This window comes from Micromys minutus (assembly GCF_963924665.1).
Source record: "Micromys minutus genome assembly, chromosome: 26".
In the NCBI taxonomy this organism is placed as follows: domain Eukaryota; kingdom Metazoa; phylum Chordata; class Mammalia; order Rodentia; family Muridae; genus Micromys; species Micromys minutus.
In genome coordinates, this window is record NC_137961.1 from 28,425,973 (window position 1) to 28,450,304 (window position 24,332).

Below are 24,332 nucleotides of genomic sequence, written 5' to 3' on the forward strand. Positions count from 1 at the left end.
TTTTTCCAGTTATTTTCTAAATGCAGAATGTATATTTATGCCATTTACTTGTCCTTTCCCAGTGATACCTTCATAGAACAAAATTCCTCAGAGTTTATTTTTCTATTTTAATAATAAGACATAATACTAAAAGCCATAAAATGGTCTTAAAAAGATATATGTTTTATAAAGGCTTGAATCTGTACCATTGATATGGTTACTTCTATTAATTAAAATTATATTGTTTTGGATTTTGTTGTATCAATACCAATCTAAGCAACTTTATGAATTTTTATAACTACCTACTACTCTTAATTTTTCATAATGTCATAGTCATGGTTTTTACTGTTATATAAAATGGCAAGACCAAAAACAAATTGAAAATGAAAGGGATTATTTAATCTTATAATCCCTAGTTTTTACTCCATCCCTCAAAGAAGTCAAGGCAGACACTGAGAGTTGAAAATAGAGACATGAGCTCATACCCAGGCCATGGAGGAATGTTACTTCCTAGCTGGCTTCAGGTGGTTTGCTAAGCTTATTTTCTTATATATCTCAGCTCCATCTGCCCAGAAAAAGTACAGCGATGATGGACTAGGTCATCTCACACCACTCTTTAAGAAAAAGTACTACAGATTTGTCCTCAAGCAAATCTTATAGAGTCACTTTCTCAGTTGAGAGTTTCTTTTCTCAAATTATTCTACCTTATGTCTAGCTAGGTGTGATGGTTAGCATATGCTTGGCCCCGGGGGTGGCACTATTAGAAGGTGTGTCCTTGTTTGATTTAGTGTGTCACTCTGGGGCTGGGCTTGGTGGCACTCCTTATAGCTGCCTGAGGATGCTCCATCTGTTCCTGGCTTCCTTTGGATGAAGATGTGGAACTCTCTGTCAGCTCTTCCTGCACCATGCCTGCCTGGATACTGCCATACTTGTGTCTTGATGGTAATGGACTGAACCACTGGACCACAGCCTCAATTAAATGTTGTCATTTAGAAGACTTGCCTTGGTCATGGTGTCTGTTCACAGCAATAAAACCCTAACTAAGACACGGGGATATGTAACTACTTTATGTACACATGCCTCATATTAGTTTTTCTAAAGTCAGCTCCTACTTCCTTACATAGACTCAAAAGCCTTGCTTCACCTGAACAAAATTATTTGTCTTCCCAAGACCATTTACGATTCTATGTTATAGCCCAATTTAAGATAGATTATGGACTGGTATTGAATTAGTTGATCAAAGAGAAAAGATATACAGGTTGGATGGTCTGAAAAAAAGTTTCAGACTAAAAGGAAGTGTAAATAAAGATAGATGAGGCATCAAAGCTTTTGGAAATGTAAGTAATAAAGAGAAGGCTGACTTCTGCATTCAGTGAGTCAAAGTCTGTGCACAGCCTAGGTATATTATATATCACCAATAAGGAATATGTAATTTAGCTCTGGAATTATTTTATGAAAACATAATACAGAACACATCAAAATGACCATTCAACATATGAATTAGGCTTCATCTCAGGGAAGCAGGAAGACATTGACATAATTCATCAATGTAATGTACTATATAGCAAACCCAAAGGAAAAAAGTACATAATCATCTCATTAGATAATTAAAAGGTCTGTCACAAAATTCAACACCCTTTTAGGGTAAAAGTCTTGGAAAGATCAAGAATTCAAGACCCATACCTAAACATAGTAAAAGCAATAGACAGCAAATCTGTATCAAATATTAAACTAAATGGAGAGAAAAATTGAAGTAATCCCACTAAAATTAGTGAATAGACCAGGATGCCCATCCTTTCCCTACCTATTCAAGAAAGAACTCAAAGTCCCAGCAAGAGCAATTAAACAAAAGGAGGTCAAAGTGATACTAATTTGAAAAGAAGTCAAAATATAGTTTGAAGATGATAGGATAATATACGTACTACAAAAATTTTACTAGAGAACTTCTACAGCTGATAAACAACTTCAGCAAAGTCGCTGGATATAAAATTAACTCAAACAAATCATTATCCTTCCTCTACTCAAAGGACAATCATGCAGAGAAAGAAATTAGGGAAAAGATACCCTTCCCAATACTTACTAGTAATATAAAATATTCTGGTGTGACTTTAACCAGGCAAGTGAAAGATCTGTATGTCAAGAACATCAAGTCTCTGAAATAAGAAATTGAAGAAAATGTCAGAAGATTGGAAGATCTCCCATGCTCATGGATCAGCATGATTAACAAAGTAAACATGACCATCTTACCGAAAACAATCTACAGATTAAATTCAATCCCCATCAAAATTTTAACTCAGTTCTTTACAGATAATTAAAGAGTAATTCTCAAATTCATTTGGAACAAGAAAAATCATGGAAAAGTAGAAATTATTCTCAACAATAATGCATTTTCTGGGGGAATCAGCATCCCTCACCTTAAGCTTTACTACAGAGCAGTAGTGACAAAATCCACATGGTATTGATACTGAGACAGGCAGGTGGATCAATGGAATAGAATTAACACTCAGATTAAACCCACACTACTATGGTCTCCTGGTCTTTGACAACGAAGCCAATATATTCCACTGGAAAGAGACAACACATTCAACAAGTGTATGTCAGCAGATTGAAGAATGGAAATTGATGGATTTTTATTTCCTTGTACAAAGCTCAGGTCCAAGTGGGTCAAGGCCTTCCACATAACCAGATTCACTGAATCTAATAAAAGAGAAAGTGGGAACAATTCTTGAACACACTAGCACAGAGAAAAATTTCCTGAAAAGAACACCAATGTCCCAGGCTCTAAGATTGACAATAGTCAATGGGGATCTCATAAAAATTGAAAAGCTCTATAAGGCAAAAGATACTGTTAATTGGACAAAATGTCAACCAACAGATTGGAAAAAGATCTTTATCAATACTACATGTAATAGAGGGTTAATAGCCAATGTATACAAGGAACTCAGAGTTAAGCTCCAAAGAACCAAATAGCCCTAATAAAATGGGGTATAGTACTGAAAAAATGCTCAACTGAGGAATCTCTAATGTCTTCAAAGCACCTAAAGGAATATTCAATATCAATATTGAATTCAATTCAATAGTCATCATGAAAATACAAATCAAAACAATCCTGAGATTCCACCTCACACCACCCAGAATGGATAAGATCAAAAAACAAAGGTGACAATAGATGCTGACAATTATGTAGATAAAAAGGAACACATTTCCATTGTTAATAGGATTGGAACCCCTTTGTAAATCTGTCTGTTGTTTCCAGAGAAACTTGGAAATAGTACTAATGAAGTTCTCAGCTATATCACTCTTGGCTATATACCCAAAAGATGTTCCAACCCACAACAAGTACACATGATCCACTATGTTCATGGCAGCTATATTTATAATAGCCAGAAGCTGGAACAAATCAGATGTTAGTCAACAGAAGAATGGATACAGAAAATGTGGTATATTTACACAATGGAGTACTACTCAGCTATTAAAAACAATGATTTAATGAAATTCCCAGGCAAATGGATGAAATTTGAAAATATCCTGAGTGAGGTAACCCAGTCACAAAATAACCCATATGGAATATACTCACTGATAAGTGAGTATTAGCCAAAGAAAAGCTCAGAATACCTATGATAAAACTCACAGACAAGAAGTTAGACTCCAGTGAATCAAATAATCCAATTAAAATGGTGTACAGAGCTAAACAAAAAAAAATACTCAATTGAGGAATACTGAATGGATGAGAAACACCTAAGGAAATGTTTAGCATCCCTAGTTGTCAGGGAAATGCAAATCAGAACAACCCTGGGATTCCTTACACCAGTCAGAATAGCTAAGATCAAAAACTCATGTGACAGCAGATTCTGGCAAGGATGTGGAGAATGCAAACCTCTCTAAAATTTTAACCCATAGTTGCTCCCATCTAAAGGAAATACAGGGACAAAGAGTGGAGCAGAGACTGAAGGGAAAACCGTCCAGCAACTGTCCCACCTGGGATCCATCCCATATGCAGATACCAAAATTCAGACACTATTGCTGATGATAAAAAGTGCTTACTTGCAAGAGCCTGAGGCTCTACCAGAACCTGACCAATACAAGCGAGGTGCTTGCTCCAACCATAAGACTGAGCACAGAGACCAGAATGGAGGAGTTAGGGGAAGGACTGAAAGAGCTGAATGGGTTTACACCACCATAGGAAGAACAACAATATTAACTAACCAGACGTTCCCCCGAGCTCCCACCTACTAAACCATCAACAAAAGAGTACATATGAAGGGAGTAGAAGAGTTTGGTCTTCTCTGCTATCAGTAGGAGTCGAGGCTGTTGGTCCTGTGAAGGATCGATGCCCTAGCCTAGGATGGTGGTTGGGTACCATTCGGTGGGGGTGCACCATAATAGAAGCAGTGAAAGGGAGAATAAGACATGGGGTTTGTAAAGGGGAGACAAAAAAAGGGGGATACCATTTGAAATGTAAATAAACAAAATAACCAATATAAAATAAAAAAAGAAAGTATAAGTAAATTATAGCTGCCACTTATAATTATTCATGTCACTGAGATAACAAATGTATATCTTAATATTTATTTATATACTTTCTGTCTGAATAATGAAGTAATTCCATCCATTTATCTTAAAAAATGAACATTTTTAAGGAAAATTTCAATATAATTATTTGATACTCCTCAAGTGAGCATTTAATCACAATCTTCTTTGAGCTCCATATTCTCTCTAATGGAGTCATTTCTATTGACCTTTCAGTTCAGTGTATTTAATAATTATTAATGATTTGTTCATGATAAGTGAGGGCTAGTATAACCCTCATCTATCTCTCTTTGCCAGCACACACATACATACTCATACTCTAGGTTGACTGATTTCTTCAAGAGAAATCACAGAAATAATATAGTTTCACATGACAAAAAATAACATAATCAATTTTTAAAATGTTTCTTATTATTAATTTGCTACCTCTTGGCAGCTGTTTTCACATGATTTTAGATGGGTATATTTATAGTATGCTGTCATCTCCAATATTACCAATATTGTAAGTGGCATATTAACTAGTCTGAGAAATTTTTTCTCGTTTTTCTTTTTTTTTCTTTTTTTTGGTTTTTAATTCTTTAATTTGTTTTTACAGTCCAGACTTCATCATCCTCCACATCTGCTCCCCAGCTACCTCAATCCCATTCCTTCTTCCCTTCACCACTTTTCTCCAAGAGGATTTCTAATGTCCCCCACACTCTACCTCCACCTCTCCAGACTTCCCCATTCCCTGGGGCCTCAAGTCTCTTGAGGGTTAGGTACATCTCTCACAAAGAACAGACCAGGCAAACCTCTTCTATATATGTGTTGGGAGTCTCATATCAGCTGGTATATGCTGCCTGGTTGATGTCTCAGTGTCAGAGAGATCTTGGGATCCAGGTCAGTGGAGACTGCTCATCCTTCAATGGGACTGCCCTCCTCCTCAGCTTCTTCAAGCTTTTCCACAATTCAACCACAGAATTCTATTAGTTAGGTGTTCTTATCCGCATCTGACTCTTTGAGTTGCTGGTTGAGCCTCTTAGAGGCTCCTGTCCGCAAGCACATTACAGTGCAATTAAGGTTGGATGCAATGGAGAATATTCTTGATCTCTCATGAAGCTGAATCGGTAAATTTCTTCGGCTCTGTACCACACTTGAGTCTGTAGACTCATGCTAGTATATTGAAATTATTAGCATTTTAGACCTCTTTGAAATGCATCAGGCTCTGTCTATTTATTAAAATGTGTTTCTCATCTTGTTCTCTTTCTCTCTTTGCTTTTATTGATTTTTTTACTTTTATTGTTTTGGTCGTAGCTTGGACTTTGATAAATGATTTCTCTCGCTATTCTGAGGAATTGGGTCAGGTTGGTCTTTAGTTGATAATGACTCTCCTTAGTCAGCATCAAGTTTGATTTCTGCTGTTAAGTGCATGACCCACCATATATAGCTCTTCTCCTCTTCATTAACAGGTGCTTACTGAGAACTAAATTAGGAATTCTTCTTGTATAACATTGACAAAGTACAGTAATATTTGACTCAAAGTTTATCCTACTGTGGGTTACTATTAATTGCTGTGATGAAATCATGACCAAAGCAACTTGGCTTACAGCTCCATAGCACTGCTCCCCATCTGGATAAATCAGGACAGAAACTCAAATGGATAGGACCCTGGAGACATGAGTTAATAAAGAGGTCATGGAGCTTACTTACTTGCTCTCTGTGGATTGCACAGCCTGTTTTCTTATAGCACCAGGAACCAGCAGTTAAGGGATGGCACTATCCACAATGGGCCGAACCATCTCATATCAATCAATAAATAAGAAAAATATCCTACACACAACTCTCCAGCCACATTTTATGGACTCGTTTTTTAAAATTGAGATTGCTTTTATTCTAAATGACTTTAGCTTCTATCAAGCTAACATAAAACTATGCAGCCCAGCAGGGTGTGGAGGAACATTCCTTTCCTTAACCCTAGCAATCAGGAGGTAGAGGTAGGCTGGTTTCTGTGTGTTGTAGGTGAGTTTGGTCTACAAAGCAAGTTCCAGAACATCCAAACCTGATACACACAGAGAAACTCTATCTCCAAAAGACAAACAAACAAAAACTATTCAGTAAAAATTACTCCTTATGAAAAATTAGAGGTGATAAATAAATATAGCATTATGAAACATGTATGTTCAACAGCAGAATCAGGCAGAGTGTTGTGGTACTTAGACCAAGGTACAGTTAGCTCCTAGGTTTCCTTTGGCTTCCTGCAAAAGTAGATATACATAAAAAAAGCACATGCAGAGAGGAGACCTAATAGCTCCTGGAAGGTAGTATAACTGTGTAAGAAGAGAGAAAATGAGCCAGTTAAAGGGATGTTTCCATTTTGCTCATTCCATTGAATGATGCTGAAGACAAAATTGTCACTGAGTCTTTGGTCTGTTATTGGATTTCTTGGAATAGATGGTAACATTTTAGAATTAATCTTTGGACATAGAGCAAATTCTCTCAACCTTCCCAATGCTGTGACCCTTTAATACATCATGTTGTGTTGACCCACCCACAACTGTAAATTTTATTTTTGTTGCATTTTATAGTAGTAATTCTGTTACTGTTATGAGTCATAATGTAAATATTTTTGGAGCTAAAGTCAGGCCAAGGGGGTTATGACTCAAGGTTTCAGAGCAACCAATCTAAAGTGTGTGCTTTTACAAATCTCAAGTCTATAGTAAACCAGTTCCTCAGTAGTTGATGGATAATTTCTATTTTATAAAAAAGCATGGTAAATCATATCTTCTTAAAATAGTTCCTATCTCTTAGTCTTATTTTCTGCTAGTGGGTGTAGTTGGATAGATGATGTCATGTTTCCATTCTTCAAAGCTTGATATTTCTAGAATATACTTTTTCTTCTAACTGGAGTACTAACTTACATAGAGTATAAAAGATTTGTATTCAAGAGAAATACTATGTCTTAAAGTAATGCACATTATAAGGCATGTATGCACTATTGTTTTCTACACATGCAATTCAGTAGACAATCTGAGACCCAGGTTGTATAGACACATTTGCACAGTAACAGCTGTGTGCTGTCTGAGAGATACACCAACATACACAATATTCTAAAACCAAATTGGCTTTGTTTAGTATACTTTTTATGTTTTTAAACTGGTGACATCAATTAACTGTCATGTGTCAAGCACTGTACTATCTTACTCAATTCAGAATCACAACCAGTGGTTACAATGGAGTTTCAGAAAGAACCTGAAACATAACAGTTAAGAGTGGTCACCTAAAATGACTAAGAGTGTAATGTAGGAAGTCTTATTCAAGTATCCATACTTTGCTGCCTGTCCTGGACTGCCTCTCAGAAAAGAAAGAAGGTAGAGCTAACACTTTTGATGACAATCAAATGCAATCACGAAGCACACAAAGAATTTTTAGATTATGATTATTGAAGACTGCTTCTAAGAAATTAAGCCTGATGAGTAATTAAAACATTAATTTCCCCTTTTGCATATTAGTCTCAGTGGTGTGGAAACAGCCTTTGTACTTCTTGAAATCTGTATTCACCATTTGACTATCATTTCTACTGTTAGAGTTTAGAGAATATCGAATTCCACCTTCAAAATACTCAGAAGGCTTGAGTGGCATCTTAAATATAACCATCTGGTAAATGATTTTCTGGAATCCATTTATAGAATCAATTTAGAGCTGAGTACACTATAATTTTGAAGTGTTTTCATTCCTGGAAAATGATAATTTTATTTTAGATATTTATTCATGAAATGCTTTATGATTGTGTGGTTCCATTAGTAAATGTGCTCCTTCCATCTCACCAACATTTATCAAAAGCAAATATGTCTATCATCCTGGTGTTTCTTTTATTCAGTAATTATGATGATTGGTATTGATTTTATTAATGCATCAGCATTCCAATTTAATGTTCAGAAAGTTACATTTAAAACTTAAGTGGTTAAAATAGAGAAATGTTTGTAAGTAGTACACTTGTTAGAGTATTGCACCATTACTGAGATAGGTTATAGTTAGGACAATGCTTCAAACCTTTGTAAATAGCTAGTGCAGGAAATTAATTCAGGATAAGGCAGAAGCTTCACTTTATTATGTTCCAGTCTTATTCTTTACAGTGTTCAGATTGATGTGTCCAGAGCCGATCATTGATCCCATGATGATTTTTGGATCCCAGCACTGTACCTGTCACAATAAAATTTCTTGGCTGCTTGATAGATTTTTCTTCTCTTCTGTTCTATATTAAGGATTAGGATCTCAGTCCTGTCCACACTCATTTTTTTATTACAGTATTTTAGAACAACAAACTTCTTAATGGTCTGATGAATCTTATCTCCCTAGAAACTATTACTGCATTTTAACTCATAACTCTTATGAATGAGAGTAATCCTTAAGAGTAAGTGTATAAATGTCTTATATTATCTAGCATTAAAAATGATAGTTCTGGACATTGCTATTATATCTTTACTACACAGATTGCCATACATGAATCTTCCTGAATGATACTGCCATATTATAAGAACTTTGATGATGTTAAAAAGGAATAGATGTCATGTAGGTGACTCACATATACAAGGGGTACAAGCATTTAAGAAACATAAAAGCAGTCTCATAATGATAGAATGTATTTCAATGCCACTGGTGAACCATAAACATGTGTGTAAGCATCACATTAGATTTTATAACCAGTGTATGTCCAACATTGCTGATATTTTAATTTTGCTTCCAACTTCCATATGTCATTGTGAAGACCCTCACTAGGTAGACATAGTGCTCTTAATTTGTAAATATTTAAGTACCCTTTAGATATTACCACATCAATTTTATAGTTCAAGTAGTTTACAAGTATTTAGAGATACTAGGCAATGGCTATCATAAATCATGTTGAATTTTTACATAAAAGTTGGTAATTATCAGGTATGCAGATCAAAATAAAAATGATGACCATGTGAAGAAACTGATATGCTGATTACATTGACGGTTATAATTGTTTAGTCTTTGTTTACTATGCATATCCATACCAAAGAAGCACATTAAATATTACGGGGCCCTTAGTAACAGAATTCAATAACACACTGACCTTTAGTTCCCGATGGTAAAATAAAGGCTGGGCTTTACCCTCAAGGCTATGACAGCACACTGAACTGGAGCAGATCCAATGGAATAGAGGCCAGCAGGCATGGAAGACTATCAATAGATGGTACTTCTCTGAAAAAGTCTGATGGAGGTGCTTGACAAGTGCTGAAAGGAAGTTGGTAAGCAGCAGAGAGAACACTGTAGAGGAGACTGAAATCTGAATTACATGTCCAATAAGCTAGAGTCAAAAGGAGACATGGTCAAATGGACAGCCTTTGCAGTTTTGCAACCTGAATTACTTACCATACTCAACATACAAGCAGAGAAAACGAAGCTACACGTTTATTTCAAAGCCTAAAACCCAGAGCAAAGTCTTCAAAGAAGCTGACTTTTCTTCCATGATTATATCTTTAAATCATGGCAATTGGGGGATCCCACTGCCTGGTGGACTCAGACTCATTGGTTAGAAACTTAGTTCTAGCAATTTTACCTAGTTAGGCACAACTCTAGCCAATAAGGTAGGTAACATGAGTAGAAAAACTTCTAATAGTTAAGTAAACAGAAAAAATAATTTTTGTCATTGTTAAACATTATCACTTGAGTAAGATGTCTAAAAATAACAGCACTGATTTTATAACCCTAAGAAAATCAAACAACCATTCCCAGAAGAGAGTTTAACAAACTTGTTCAAGAAGAGTCAGAAAGTCTTATTTAGCATGATAAGGACATATTAGAGTTATTCCACTATGATTGTGGCAAAAGAGAAGACACAGTAAAGAAATAAATAAATTGGTTTAGTGTTATTTAAAAAATTGTTATAAAAAGGACAGGAGTTTAACTTTATTTCTCTGGTGGATGACCATCTGGTTCAATGAATGATTACTTTAAAACTTAGGGGCATAGGAAGGGATCACTAAACAAATGACCCAGTTTGAAGAAGAGAGAAATTTGTAGACCCTCACACTCGAAAGCAGTAGAAAAAAATGTATCTCGATTTTTAGAGTTTAGACAGTAGACATTTTAATTTAAACATTAGAAATCAGAAGATTTTAAATATGACTCACAAATCTCCACCACTGCTGTCTGTCATCACTGTTTGTGCTCCTAGAAGATGCTCTGGCTGTGCTACAATGAGCCAAGTTGGCTAGCCAGTGATGAGAGGACGGGGGAGCTACTAGTGGTGAAATTTTCGGGAAAAACCTGTTTTCTTCCCTGGTGATGTTTCAGCTCTTATGACAGATGCTCTCAGAAGGCAGAGTAATTCTCACACACTTTTATTCCTCCTAGATAGGATCTTATATACAATCTTGGGGTGTGTTGGAGGGTCTGACAGTAGGGGCTTTCTATTGGCTTGGTCTGAGATTCTGTGGATGCATCATCTGCATGTAGAAGGGCTTGGAAGTGTTGCCACTACATGACTGTTGACCATAAATCTCAGCAGGGGCTGTGGCTAGTGCCAGGAGTAGGCAAAGTTCCTACTGTCCCTTTGAGGTTCCAAGGGCTTCTAGCCTTAGTCCTTACCAGGGTTCTTCCCACAGTCCGCTTCTCTTGAGACTACATGGATGTTTGTTGATTTCTCATCATTCAAGTTCTATGTATTTTTAATTAAAGGATGTCTAAAGATTATGAAGATCTGATAAAGACAGGCCCGTCAATAGTGGATTATATTGATTAGAGTTATGCAATAATTATACTTCATTTTAACTTATTCACTTCATATCTTACTCACTGCCCCTCTTCTCATCACCTTCTCCTACAATCCTTCGCCCATTTCTCCCCCTTCTCCTCTGAGCAGGTGGGCCCCCTTTGCTATACCCACACCCTGGAACATTAATTCTCTTTGAGGCCAGACAAAGCATCCCAGGTAACAAAGAATATACCATATACAGGCAACAGCTTCTGGGATAATCCCCATTCCATTTGTTTAGGACCTACATGAATACCACGCTGCACATCTGCTACATGTGAGTGGGGGGGCCTAGGTCCATCCCATGTATGTTCTTTGGTTGGTGTTTCAGACTCTGAGAACCCAAAGGTCTAGGTTAGTTGACTCTGTTGTTCTTCCTATGAAGTTGATATCCTCTTCGAACCCTTAATCATCCCCCCCAATCTTAATCAAACTTCATCCATTGTTTGGCTGTAGGTGTTTGCATTTGTCTGAGTCAACTCCTGGGTGGAGCCTCTCAGAGGACAACATGCTCTATGCTGATAGCATAACTGAGTATCATTTATAGTGTTAAGAACTGGTGCTTACACATGAGATAGGTCTCAAGATGGCCCAGTTATAAGTTGGCCATTCCTTCAGTCTCTGCTCCCACCCCTGTTTCTGCATTACTAGCAGACAGGATAAATTTTGGGTTAAAAATTTTGTGGGTGGGTTGGTGTCTCTATCCACTAGGCTACCAGTGGTGGCCTCTTCAGGTTCATATTCACAATATAGTAAATCACAGCTAAGGCTACCACCACTGATTCTTGGGTAAGTCCTTTCATTACTAGGTCTCTATCTTGTCCTGGAGATGCCCCTACCACCCACATCCTTACACCTGTCAGTTGCAGATTGCCATTGATTTTCATGGTCATCTAGTCTCTTGTTCTTCCTCATACCTGTAACAGAAACCTCCATTCTCCTCCCCATCTCCCTCTCTTCCAGTTCCCATCATCCTCTTTCCTCTTATGACTATTTTATTCCTCCTTGTACATAGGACTCAAGCTTCCAAGCAAGAGTACAGCTGGGTCTTGAGCTAGAAATAATCATGGTTTTCTGAGAAAACACCAAATTAATTTCCAAAATGGTTGTACAAGTTTTCACTCCAACCAGCAATGGAGAAGTACTCCCCTTACTCCACATTCTCTCCAGTATGTACTATTTTTTAAGTTTTTATTTTAGCCATTATGATAGGTATAAGATGGAACTGCCGAATTATTTTGATTTTCATTTTGCTGATGACTAAAGAAGGACTTTGAACATCTCCTTAAGTGCTTCCTGGTGATTCATGGTTTCTTAGTTGAGAATTCTCAGTTTAGATCTCTTTTCATTTTTAAAAATTGGGTTATTTGAGTTGCTGGTGTCAAAATTCTTGAGTTATTTTTAAATTTTGGATATTATTCCATGGTCTTATGAAAAGTCTTTTGCATTGCAAAAGCTTTGCAGTTCTCTGTGTGTGTGTGTGTGTGTGTGTGTGTGTGTGTGTGTGTGTGAGAGAGAGAGAGAGAGAGAGAGAGAGAGAGAGAGAGAGAGAGAGAGAGAGAAGAGAGAGAGAGAGAGAAATGATGGATGATGATGATGATGCTAAGGTGATACATGATTGGACAATGGAGAGGTAGGAAGAGAAAAGGCAGAAGAGAAGGAGAGGAAGAGAAATTCCAAGAGGAACAGAGATAGAGGCAGATGTGTATGTTTCTCTTGCTTGATGAGGTTATTATTATTTCTATAAGTTTCTATGAGTCTTTTATCTCATATAGAAGGGCAGTTTTTATCTTTGTCCATTTTTTGTAAGCTTATTGCGTAGAGGGTTTGTGGATTGAGAATTTAATATATAAACCAGGTTGATAAGTTACCAGGCTATGGAGTCATGTTTGTACTAGGTGGTGAATGAAAGGAATATGCCAGGGCTGGTTGCCGTCCTATTCCTCCAGGACTGAAACAAAAGAGGTGGTAGGGAGAATGTTGCTAGGGTTCATAGAGTTGGCCTGAAGCACCAGGTAATGTGGGGACCGCATTGTGTGTGCTCAGCTCTGCAATAGAGTGGTGTCCATGCAGTGAGAGCTTGATGGTCGATACAAGGATAAGCCACCCATTTAATATGTATATAATCCAAAAAGAGTGATACTTTGGATTGGTATGCTTCATTTCCAATTTGGATCCTATAGGTGATCATGTTTCTTAAATTCATGTAGCAAGCCTGTCTTTGACTGGAAGAACTTCCTGAAGATCTATATGGGTAGCTAGATCATCCAGCCTTACGGCTAGTTCTAATCAGTACTTAGGCCCTGCACTTTGCCATCCCACAGAGAGTGGACATCAAAAGATACAGATAGGTATCTTAGGACTTGGCTTTTATTTCAACTTTCTTAAGGTTCTTAAAAAAGAATGTCACCCGCAGGCAGCAGGAAACAATTTTAAGAGAATAGTATCCCCTAAAAGTTGGATGGGTGGCTTTGGATCATTAGTTGGGTGGTGGATGTTTGTCATCATTTTAGGGGGTTGCTTACAAGCTGTTAATTGCCTTGGTAAGATAAGAAATAAAGTATAGAAAGTTATACTTTCTATACCTTATAGAGATTTTGTAGAGATTTCTTTGTTCTTTATCTTTCCTCTATTTTTTTCTTCTATCTAGCATGAAGGTAAGAGGAGAGAGACAGTATGAAAAGAAAAAAAAAGATATAGGAATAATAAAATAAAAGAGTAGATTTTAAAATTTACTTTAAAACTAAAGAACATTAACAAGCCAAATATCTCACAATTGATATGAACTTTGTATATTCATAGAGATTTAGGGTTAAATTTTGTTACAACATATTATTTATAAACGCCTCAATTCTTATTTAAGATATTGTCAGTAGAACTCATTTAAAGATGCATGTGACATTCTTGTCTAGTCATTTTAAAAGCTGCTATTACAAAGTCTTAAGGATAATTAAGAAATATAAGTTAGTAGTAATCAATCAAACTTATGGCCATGATAGATACTAGTTTAGTTAATTACTGAAATCCAGACGCTGGGAGGAGGGGAATCCATCTTATATAATGTCACCAAACACAAACAATAATGTGGATACCAAGAAATGCATGCTGGCAGGTCCCTGGCATAGCTGTCTCCAGGAGGCTCTGCCAGAGCCTGAGAAATACAGAGTCAGATAGTCTTAACCAACAGAAAAAAAAACTGAAGGAGCTGAAGGGGTTTGCAACCCCACAAGAAGAACAACAATATCAGTCAACCAGATGTTACAGAGCTCCCAAAGACTACCTACCAAAGAATACACATGGAGGGGCCCATAGTTCCAGTAACATATGGAGCAGAGGACGGCCTTATCAGGCATCAGTAAGGGGAGAGGTTTTTCACCCTGTGAAGGCTCAATAGGCCAGTGTAGCAGAATGTAAGGGCAGAGAGATAGGAGAAAGTGAGTGGGTGGGGAACAGTCTCATAGAGTCAGAGAGAAGAGGGATGTGTAAGGGATTCCAGAGGGCAAACCTGGAAAGGGTTAACATTTCAAATATAAGTAAAGGAAATATACAAACAAACAAAAACCATAACAACAACAACAGCAACAAACTAGGAACTAGGAGCAGAGATAGGGGTGAAGGAATATGATTCCTAGGTTGAACAGAAAGCAAATAGCTGGAAATAAGCAACATTTGTTGATTCACATAAACTATGAATAGACAGATGGTCTTTTAAAACCTCAGAGATCTACAGATTATGACATTTAACAACATTTTATTAATTTAAGACTTTTCATGACAGTGAGAAACAACTGCTATGTTGCACCCCTACACCACTTCAGAGATAATGAGTAGAAAGAACCTCCATAAAGAGATTGCTTCTATGTGGCAAATTACACACTAGGCAAAAACCTCCCCTTGCTTCAACTGCAGACAGATTACTGTACACACTGAATAATCTAGCTGCAGTGAAGTTGATTGCTGTGCTTTGCCAAGACATGGTAAGTAGTCTTTAAGAATTCCTGCTTCGCAGAAATGTCTGTCAGAAATTCTAGCACAGAAAGCCAAACATGATGCTTCAACGTTGCACAGGGACCTTGGATAAATGCCCAGTCAGCCAGCAACCTCTATTATCTCTACTGTTTTGGAAGCTGCTTGTCTTGTGCTTCCATTTTGCAGGTCATATTTGTTCCTTTTCAGGCTTCTGATTGGGTTGAGGACTACATAGTTATTTTCTGACAATTAAGCTTAAGTTGTTTAACATTTAAAGATAGTAGTCTGAGGTCTAAGAAGGTATTCTTAGGTTGATAAATACAAGTTGTGATACAAAATAATTTAGGTATAGAACTTTGAACTCACCAAAATAAAATAGATAGTAGTGTTTTTCCAAGTTTACTAATACAAACGGACTGACATGTGAATGCAATTCTTACTGAATTGTTTTCATAATCCTTTTTATTATTCATAGTTTATAGGTGTTAGAGAAACAGCCTTTTATTATACCAAAAGATGGAGGGATAGATGCTGGAAGCATCATGTGTCAATAAAAATCTGATGGCCTGTAAGTGAAGGTGGAATTAGAATATGGGACTTCCAGGAAAGAAGGGGGGTAGAGGGAGGAAGGAAGGAGGAAGGGAGGGAGGGAGGGAGGGAGGGAGAGGGAGATTGATTCTGAGAAATAGTTAAATGTGAGAGATTCCCTGCCTATCCTCAGAAGAAGTTAGATATATGAAAAGGAAAAAAAAAACTAACTAGCTATGTGAAAGACATATAATAGTAATAAAGAGGTTAGTAGAAGTTGTGCGCTAGTTGGAACAGGCCTAGCACATGGCCCAGGAATTTAGTTAATTAATAATAAGTATCTGAATCATTATTTGGGAACTGGGGCACAGGTAGAAAAGCCTGTGTTTATAGGGTATAAGGACTAATGTGTTGTATGCCTGTGCTGGGCCTAAAGGTTGGAAATGACTCAGTTGAAATGAATTCAGGGAGAGAGAGGAACAGGACTGGTATACTGGATGTGAGTCCTGGAGTAAACATGGAGCGTGGGGTCAGATATGGCTGTGTGAAAAAATTGTATATGGTGTGGGCAGGGCTGTATGTTGAAGTGGAGCAAAGGTGAATTCTCACAGATTACTATAGATTGGTAGGAGTCCAGGCTGGTATGATCAGAGTAAGGTGAGGAACTGGCTGTGGGTTTCATTATAGATCTTGTGCTTGAGGAGGGTCCATGGACTGGAAACTCAGCTAGATTAAAAGAACTAAGCCCTGGAGAAGGATATGAAGAATGTGACATTGTGGAGAGATTGCATATGACACAAAATGGGTCTGTCCATCAATAAGAAGATGTATATCTTTATCTTTTTATATATAGGCATTTATCATCTATTAATGGAACTGCCATCTTTCTTATTTCTATCTTTGATCATTTTCTAGCTATCTATGATCTAGCTGTCTCAACATATCCATCTCTCCTACGGAGTCCATTTAGTGTTGCTTGTATATACAGCATCTCATGGTTCATGACTTAATATTTGCTAACCAGATAAGTTGCTGATTCCTAGAAAAAACTGATTCTTTTCACAGCAATCACTACTTCTCTGTAGTTCTTTGTGAAGGGGTAGATCCCTCCCAGATTCCCATCCTTCATAGGAGCATGTTTATTTTTGTTATTATTCTTCAAGTCTTTGTTAGTCAGACATATTGATGAGTTCTTGTAGCTGAAGCTTCCTTTTCAATTCTAGGAGATACATTCTCTTTCTGGTTTTCTAGTCTTTAGACTGTTTTACCTCTCCTTTCTAATGCTCCATGAATCTTAGGCACTAGGTTTGTGTTGAGGATAGATTTAATAGATCTAGCACCCAAAAAATCTGTGAACCTGGATGTCTCCATTTAGATCAGTTATGGATTTCTTCAATGACAATCATTTTTTATGAAGAGAAACTTCTCTGATGATGGATTAGAGCTGAATTTTCTGTGGAAATAAGGATACGTTTTAGAATACAGTTAGTAATTGTGCTGGTCTATAAAAATTGTGAGAGTAGGTTCTTTTCTAAATTATATGATGTGACTAGTCCCAGCTACTTGGTTAGGTTTACAGGAAAAGACATGTTTTGCCTGTTATTTAGTTGGCATTAAGTCCAATTGTATCGTTACCATGATCAGAGTTTGCTTTCTCAGTTCCCCCTCTAAGAATACCATATCCTATCCCCCATCCCCTCTCCTTTAATGAAGGTGCTCCTCCGCCACACTCTCCCAACTTACTGCCTCAGCATTACTCTAAGCTGGGCCATCAAGCTTACACAGAACCAAGGACCTCTCCTCTCATTGATACCAGAAAAGACCATCCTCTACTACATATGCAGCTGGAACCATGGGTCCCTGCATGTGTACTCTTCCATTGGTGGTTTAGTCCTTCAGATTTCTGGGGAATGTGGTTGGTTGTTATTGTTTTTCTTCCTATGGAGTTGCAAGGCTTTGTGCAAGGGAAACCAGGAAGGAGAAAAACATTTGAAATGTAAATAAATAAAATAACCAATAAAAAAGAGAGATACCTTAGTAGTTATTGCTATGATTCATAGTCAGTATAGTTGGGTAGGATTACTGAATGCTTCCTTATTTTGTCAGCATGCACAGCTCTTTCAAATAATTTGAAAGATAGATTTTAAGTAGGAGGCTTTAAAGGCACACCCAGCTTAAATATCCTTAGTGTAAATTTGTGTGAATATAAATTTAGAATCCTAAGACCTAGCAATATATTAAGGATGTAACTTTTCTGTCTTTATAGTTATGATCTGAAAATGACTGATTTTTATTACTAGAGCAGTACATCATGTTTAAATAAGGAAGGTATTTTGTGCATTTTGAGGATGTGTTTTTCTAAGATTTCCCCTATCATTTATAATACTCTTTCGAGAAAAATACTTAAAAGAAAGTATGGTTTTCAATAGGCAGCTGAAAGAGTGAGAGGCAGACATTTACACCCAACCAATGAACAGAAGCTGCTGACCCCTGTGGTTGAGTTAGGAAAAAGCTGGAAGAAGCTGAGAAGAAGGACAATTCGATAAAAAGACCAGCAGCCTCATCTAACCTGTACTCCTAAGAACTCTCAAACACAAGCCACCAACCAGACAGCATACAGCAGCTGATATGAGACCCTCAACATATATACAACAGAGGACTGCTGGGTCTGGGTTTGGACACAGTCAAGAGAAGATGTACCTAACCCTCAAGAAACTGGGAGACCCATGGAGTAGGGAGGTCTGGTGTGGTGGGGATGGGGACATCCTCATGAAGATCAAGCTGAGGGTAGGGCAAGGGATGTGGAACAATCAGAGGGTGGACCTGGAGGAGGATAAAGACTGGTTTGTAAAAGAAGATTAAATTAAAAAATTCAATAAAAACAAAGTATACTTTACAGATATGTTAGGTATTATTTAATTTTTTACAAATTCTGTATCCTGAGAGACCATTAGTACTGCTAAAATATGTTTAATATTAGAATGTTTGTGCTTATAATACACATTTGATTAATTTTATACAAACTGTAAATTCAGAAAATTCTGTTCAATTTTACAATTAAAGTAAATATTCACATTGACCTTCCCTTGAAATGGATCATTGATTAGAGATCAGTTTTGGGCTAAATACCTTTTGTAACTCAGTTATTACAGAAAAACTATGAATTGATTAACATAAATACCTCCAATTTATGGAGGATAGATTTCTTTTTAATCATTCCATTTCTTTACATCTCAAATAATATCACACTTCCCGGTTATCCATCCCCCAACCCCCTTTTACACATCTGCCATTTCCCCTTGTATGAGGCTGCTTTCCCACCCACCCATGGTCCCCCACTTCACCACTCCATTATTTTACACTGGGGCATCAAAACTCCCTGGGACCAAGGGCCTCTCTTTCCATTGTTTTCAGCCAAGACCAACCTCTGCTATATATGTATCTGGAACCATGGATCCCACCAGGTACACTCCTTGGTTACTGGTCTAGTCTCTTGGAGAACTGGATGGTCAGCCCAGCCTATGTTGTTCTTCCCATGTGGTTGGAATCACCCTCTACTCCTCCAATCCTTCCACCAGCTCATGTATCAGGTACCCTGAGTTTGGTCTAATAGTTTTAGCTCCAAGCATACATTTTTTGCATTGGTCAGTTGCTGGCTGGACCTGCAAAGGAACTACCACACTAGTTATTGTTCTTTTTTGTTGTTGTTGTTATATTGTTTTTGTCAGCAAGTGCCTCTTGACCATGGCAACAGTGTTGGGTTTGGTGCTTGCCGACAGGATGGATCCCAAGGTGGGGCAGTCTCCAGACGGCTCTTTCTTCAGTCTCTGTTCCCTTTCTTTTTGTCCCCGTTTTTTCCTACCCATTTTTTGGTTGAAAACTTTGAGATGGATGGGTGGCCCGATCCCTCAACCAGGGGTCATGCAATCTTTTGGAAGTGGTTTCTACAAGTTTTGTCTGTCACTTCTCTCCACATTTCAGCTAGTCATCCTAGTTGAGTCCTGAGTGTCTCACATTTCCCTGATGTATGAAACCCTCCAGTGGTTATCCCCAGTACCTCGTCCCTCCTGCTACAGATTTTTATTTGATTTCCTGACCCTCTGTACCTCTCTCTCACACAGGAACCTCCAGTTCCTGATACTTCTCCTCTTATTTTTTTCTCCTCCTCTCTCTGTCCCAGGACCCACTCTCTCCACCTCCCCTGTTCATCCTTTTCTCCCCCTTCTTGCAGGACTGAAGCATCCACACGCCGATCTTTCTTCTAAGCTTTTTGTGGTCTGTGGTTGTATCATGGGCATTGTGAGCTTCTGGGCAAATACCCAGTTATTAGTTAGTGTACACTACGTGTGTTCTTTTGTGAGTGGGTTTTCTAGTTCCATTCATTTGATGTGAATTTTATAAAGTCACCATTTTTAATAGAGGAGTAGTATTTTATTGTGTAAATGTACGGCGTTTCCTGTATGCATTCTTCCATTGAGGGACATCTGAGTTGTTTCCAGCTTCAACCCATTATAAATAAGGCTGCTATGAACATAGTGGAACATGTGTTCTTATTACATGTTGGAGCATCTTTTTGGTATATACCCAGTAGTACTCTAGCTGGGTCTTCAGATGAAACTATTTCGAATTTCTCAGGAACCACCAGACACTTTTCCAAAGTGGTTTTCCTACCTTGCAGTCATAGAAGCAGTGGAAGAGTGTTCCCCTTTCTCCACATTCTTGACAACATCTGGTATCACCTGCATATTTGCTTCTCAGAAATTTGAGAGTTCTAGGTTGAGAATTCTTGGGCTACAGAGATGGTTCAGCCTTTAGGGGCTAGGCTCACTACCAAAAACATAATATAATTCTCTATCTCTGTACTCCACTTTTTAATGTGGTTATTTTGTTCTCTGGAGTTTACCTTCTTGAGTTCTTTGTATATTTTGGATATTAATCCTCTATCAAATGTAGGGTTGCTACAATCTGTAAGTTACCATTTTGACAATCCTATTGACAATCTCCTTTGCCTTACAGAAAATTCTCAGTTTTATAAGGTACCATTTGTCAATTGTTGATCTTAAAGCATAAATCATTTATGTTGTGTTCAGGAAGCTATCCCCTGTGTTTATGTGTTCAAGTCTCTTCCCCACTTTCTCTTCAATTAGGCACTAAGAACTATGAGTTTTTCTCTTAGCACTGTTTTCATTGTGTCCCATAAATTTTGGTATGTTGGGTCTTTATTTCATTAAATTGTAAAAAGTCTTTAATTTCTTTCTTCATTTCTTCCTTGACCAAGTTATCACTGAGTAGGTAGTTGTTCAGCCTCTCTGTGTATTTGGTCTTTCTGCTGTCGCCTTCACCTGTTTGTGTTCTTCTGTATTTCTTAAAGGGTTTGTTTCCTCCTTAAGGGCTTCTAATTGTTTACTTGTGTTCTTCTGTGTTTCTGTAAGAAAGTTATTTATGTCCTTCTTAAAGTCCTCTATCATCTTAATGACATGAGAATTTAGATCTAAATATCCTTTTATAGGTGTCTTGGGTTATCCAGGACTTGCTGTGGTAGGAGAACAGGGTTCTGATATTGCCAAGTCGAATTAGTTTCTGTTGCTTATGTTCTTAAGGTTGCCTCTCAAAAGCTTATCTCTGGTTATCTCTGGTGTTATCTGACCTCCAAGTCTCTATTTGGTGCCTTTCTGTCCTGTGATCCTGTGATCCTCTGATCCTGTCATTCTGGATGTGTCAGAACTCCTGACCTCTGGGGTGTTGAGCTGCAACTGGATGTCAGCTGTGTTGGTGGGGATCCAGAGCAGAGGCTGAGCTCCAGGCAGAAGTGCAAAGAGAAAGTCAGAGGGTCTCTGGCTAGGCAGGGTATCTGTGTCTTAGGGTTGCAGGGATCCTGGTTATGCCTGGTATTGCGGCAGGGTTTGGGGTCTCACCTGTGATCCTGGTTGTGTGGCTGTTTTCACAGCACAGGTGGAAACCAGAAGGCCTGGATCAATCAATTTTAACAAAGCCATTCAAACAGACCAAGAATGTAAGCAATTCAAGTAGTCATCTGTACTCACAACCAGAAGTCAGTTATCCCAGGCAAGGTATCAACCCTGAACCAGTTTCCTTTAGTTAATAATTATTGTGAATTTAGTCCAGAGCTCACTTAATTTATCATGTTATGCTTTGTTTTACATGTACTTTGTACTCATTGTAACTAGTAAGATTTGAATGCACACTATCAAACCTTTAAAAAGAAATCAAGTACTGGAAAAAATACATTCATATAGTTTTACGCAAAAATGCTTTTAAAAATCTGTAAATTTATCTCTTTTTTCAATAAAGTTGTTTAAATAAAATGATTTATCAGTTGTCTTAGTTCTTCATATATTCAAATACTTAGAAAGATCAGAGTTTGCATATTTAGTCATTTTATTCATTACAGAAACACAACAGAGCCAGGATCGTTGACAAAACCATTGTTGTCTAAAGGAAATTTCATTCTGTATTTTTTTTTATTATTCTCATTCAGAAAATCCTCTCACAGACTGTGTGAAGTTCAAGAAAAAGAAAAAGAAAAACGATTACACTCAATCCTTACACATCAAGAAAACTTTGACTAATTACGGGGTACATCCTGTTTTACGTGTACTTTATGCTCATTCTAACTAGTAAGACCTTAATGCACACTATCAAACCTTTGGAAAAAAAAGGCAAGCACTGACAAAAATGTATTCGTATACTTTTATGCAAAAATGCTTAAAATTTGTACATTTATCTTTGTTTTTTAAAATAAAGTTGTTCAAAAAAAAAGAAAAAAAAAGAAAGAAATGAATAATCTTAACTAGTATATATAAATGAAATAAGATAGTCATTTAAAAATGGAAAAAATCCTTTGTTTTTCAGAAAAATAAAAAAGAGTTTATGAATTTTTCTGCATTAGCTACCATATGACTCAGATCTTTGATATTCTAGCATGTATTATATTTTTTGGAAAAATCCTAAATAAATTAACTATTATGTTTTTGTTCTTTCAGTATTTCATAAAATTTCATATAAATTATTCTTTCAGTATTTCATATAATTTCATATAAATTATTCTTTCAGTATTGCATAGAACATTTTTGTTCTTGACGATTTAAAAGTGACATAAAACTATAGTAGACATTTGGCATTATTCATTTCTCTTCAAATAAAGTTCCATCAATAAAGTTGGTACATATTTATGCCATGTGCCATTTTAAAAACTAATTTCCCAGTCTACAGTAAAATTAAGTAATAAAGACTAAAGCTAAGGGGGATATGCAGTTATATTTTCTGCATTAATGGAAATACTAAAAATGTTAAAAGTATATATTAAGTTTCTAAAATATGATGAAAATTTGGTTAACAGACTGCCCAGTGCATTTAATCTCACACGTCACAAAACTCCAAATGAGAAAATGCACAGTCTATTTAACCTCGAGAGTCGAAACCTCCAAATGAGTTTCTGTGCACTGTCAGTTTCAGGAAAAATGCTTTGCCATGCCTCTTCTAGCCAGGGTATTACTCCTTTAATAATGAAGTTAGGTAATACTTTTTTGTACTTTGCATTTTCTTTTTCTTTGCTCTTTTTTTTTAATTACGTTCACTTTTTTACATTTCAGTCATTGACCCCTTCCTGTTTTCCTTTCCCCCCACAGTTCCTCTTCCATTCTTCCTCACTAAAGATATTCCCAACATCCCAACACTTCCTCTCCGCACTAGGCCTCCCAAGTCCGTGGGTCCTGAAGTCCCTTGAGGGTTAGGTGCTTCTTCCAATGAGGCCAGATTAAGGAGTCCTCTGCTATATATGTGTTGGGAGCCTTGGACCAGCAGATCAGCTCCTATAGGCTGCCTGGTTGGTGGTTCAGTGTTTGAGAAATATCAGGGGTCCAGGTGAGTTGAGACTGCTGGTCTTCCTAGGGGGCGCCCTCCTGGGCTTCTTTCAGCTTTTCCCTAATACAACCACAACCAGTCCAATGGTTAGATGGAAGCATCAGAGTCTGTCCCAGTCAGCTGCCTGTTGGGTCTTTCAGAGGAAAGCCATGTTATGCTCCTGTTTGTAAACATTCCATAGCATCAGTAATACCTACTAGGACTTGGGCTTCTCACTGGACTACCTTCCCCTTAATTTCTTCTTCATTTTTGTCCCTACAGTTCTTCTATATAGGAACAATTCTTGCTCAGAATTTGTAACAATGAAATGGCAACTCCATCTCTCCACTTAGTGCCCTGTTTTTCGACTGGACTCTACAAGTCACTCTCATCACTGTTGGACATTACATCTAAGGTCACCAGAATCTATCTTCTCCCAGGTCTCTGGTATTTTCAGAGGCCCTCCTCCCTTCTACCCCCGAGGTTGTATATTTCCATTCATTCTGGTGACCTCGGGGATTCTCTACTGTCTCCACCTCCCATATCCGATAGAGTTGCCCTTTTCACCTTCCCCTCTCTTTTCCCACCAAGATTCCCCCCTCTCTCTGTGTCCAATGATTGCTTTCTTCTCCCAACCAAGTGTGATTGAAGCAGACTTGGAGCCTTCTGCTCGGCAACCTTCTTGAGTTCTTAAGATTTTAAAACC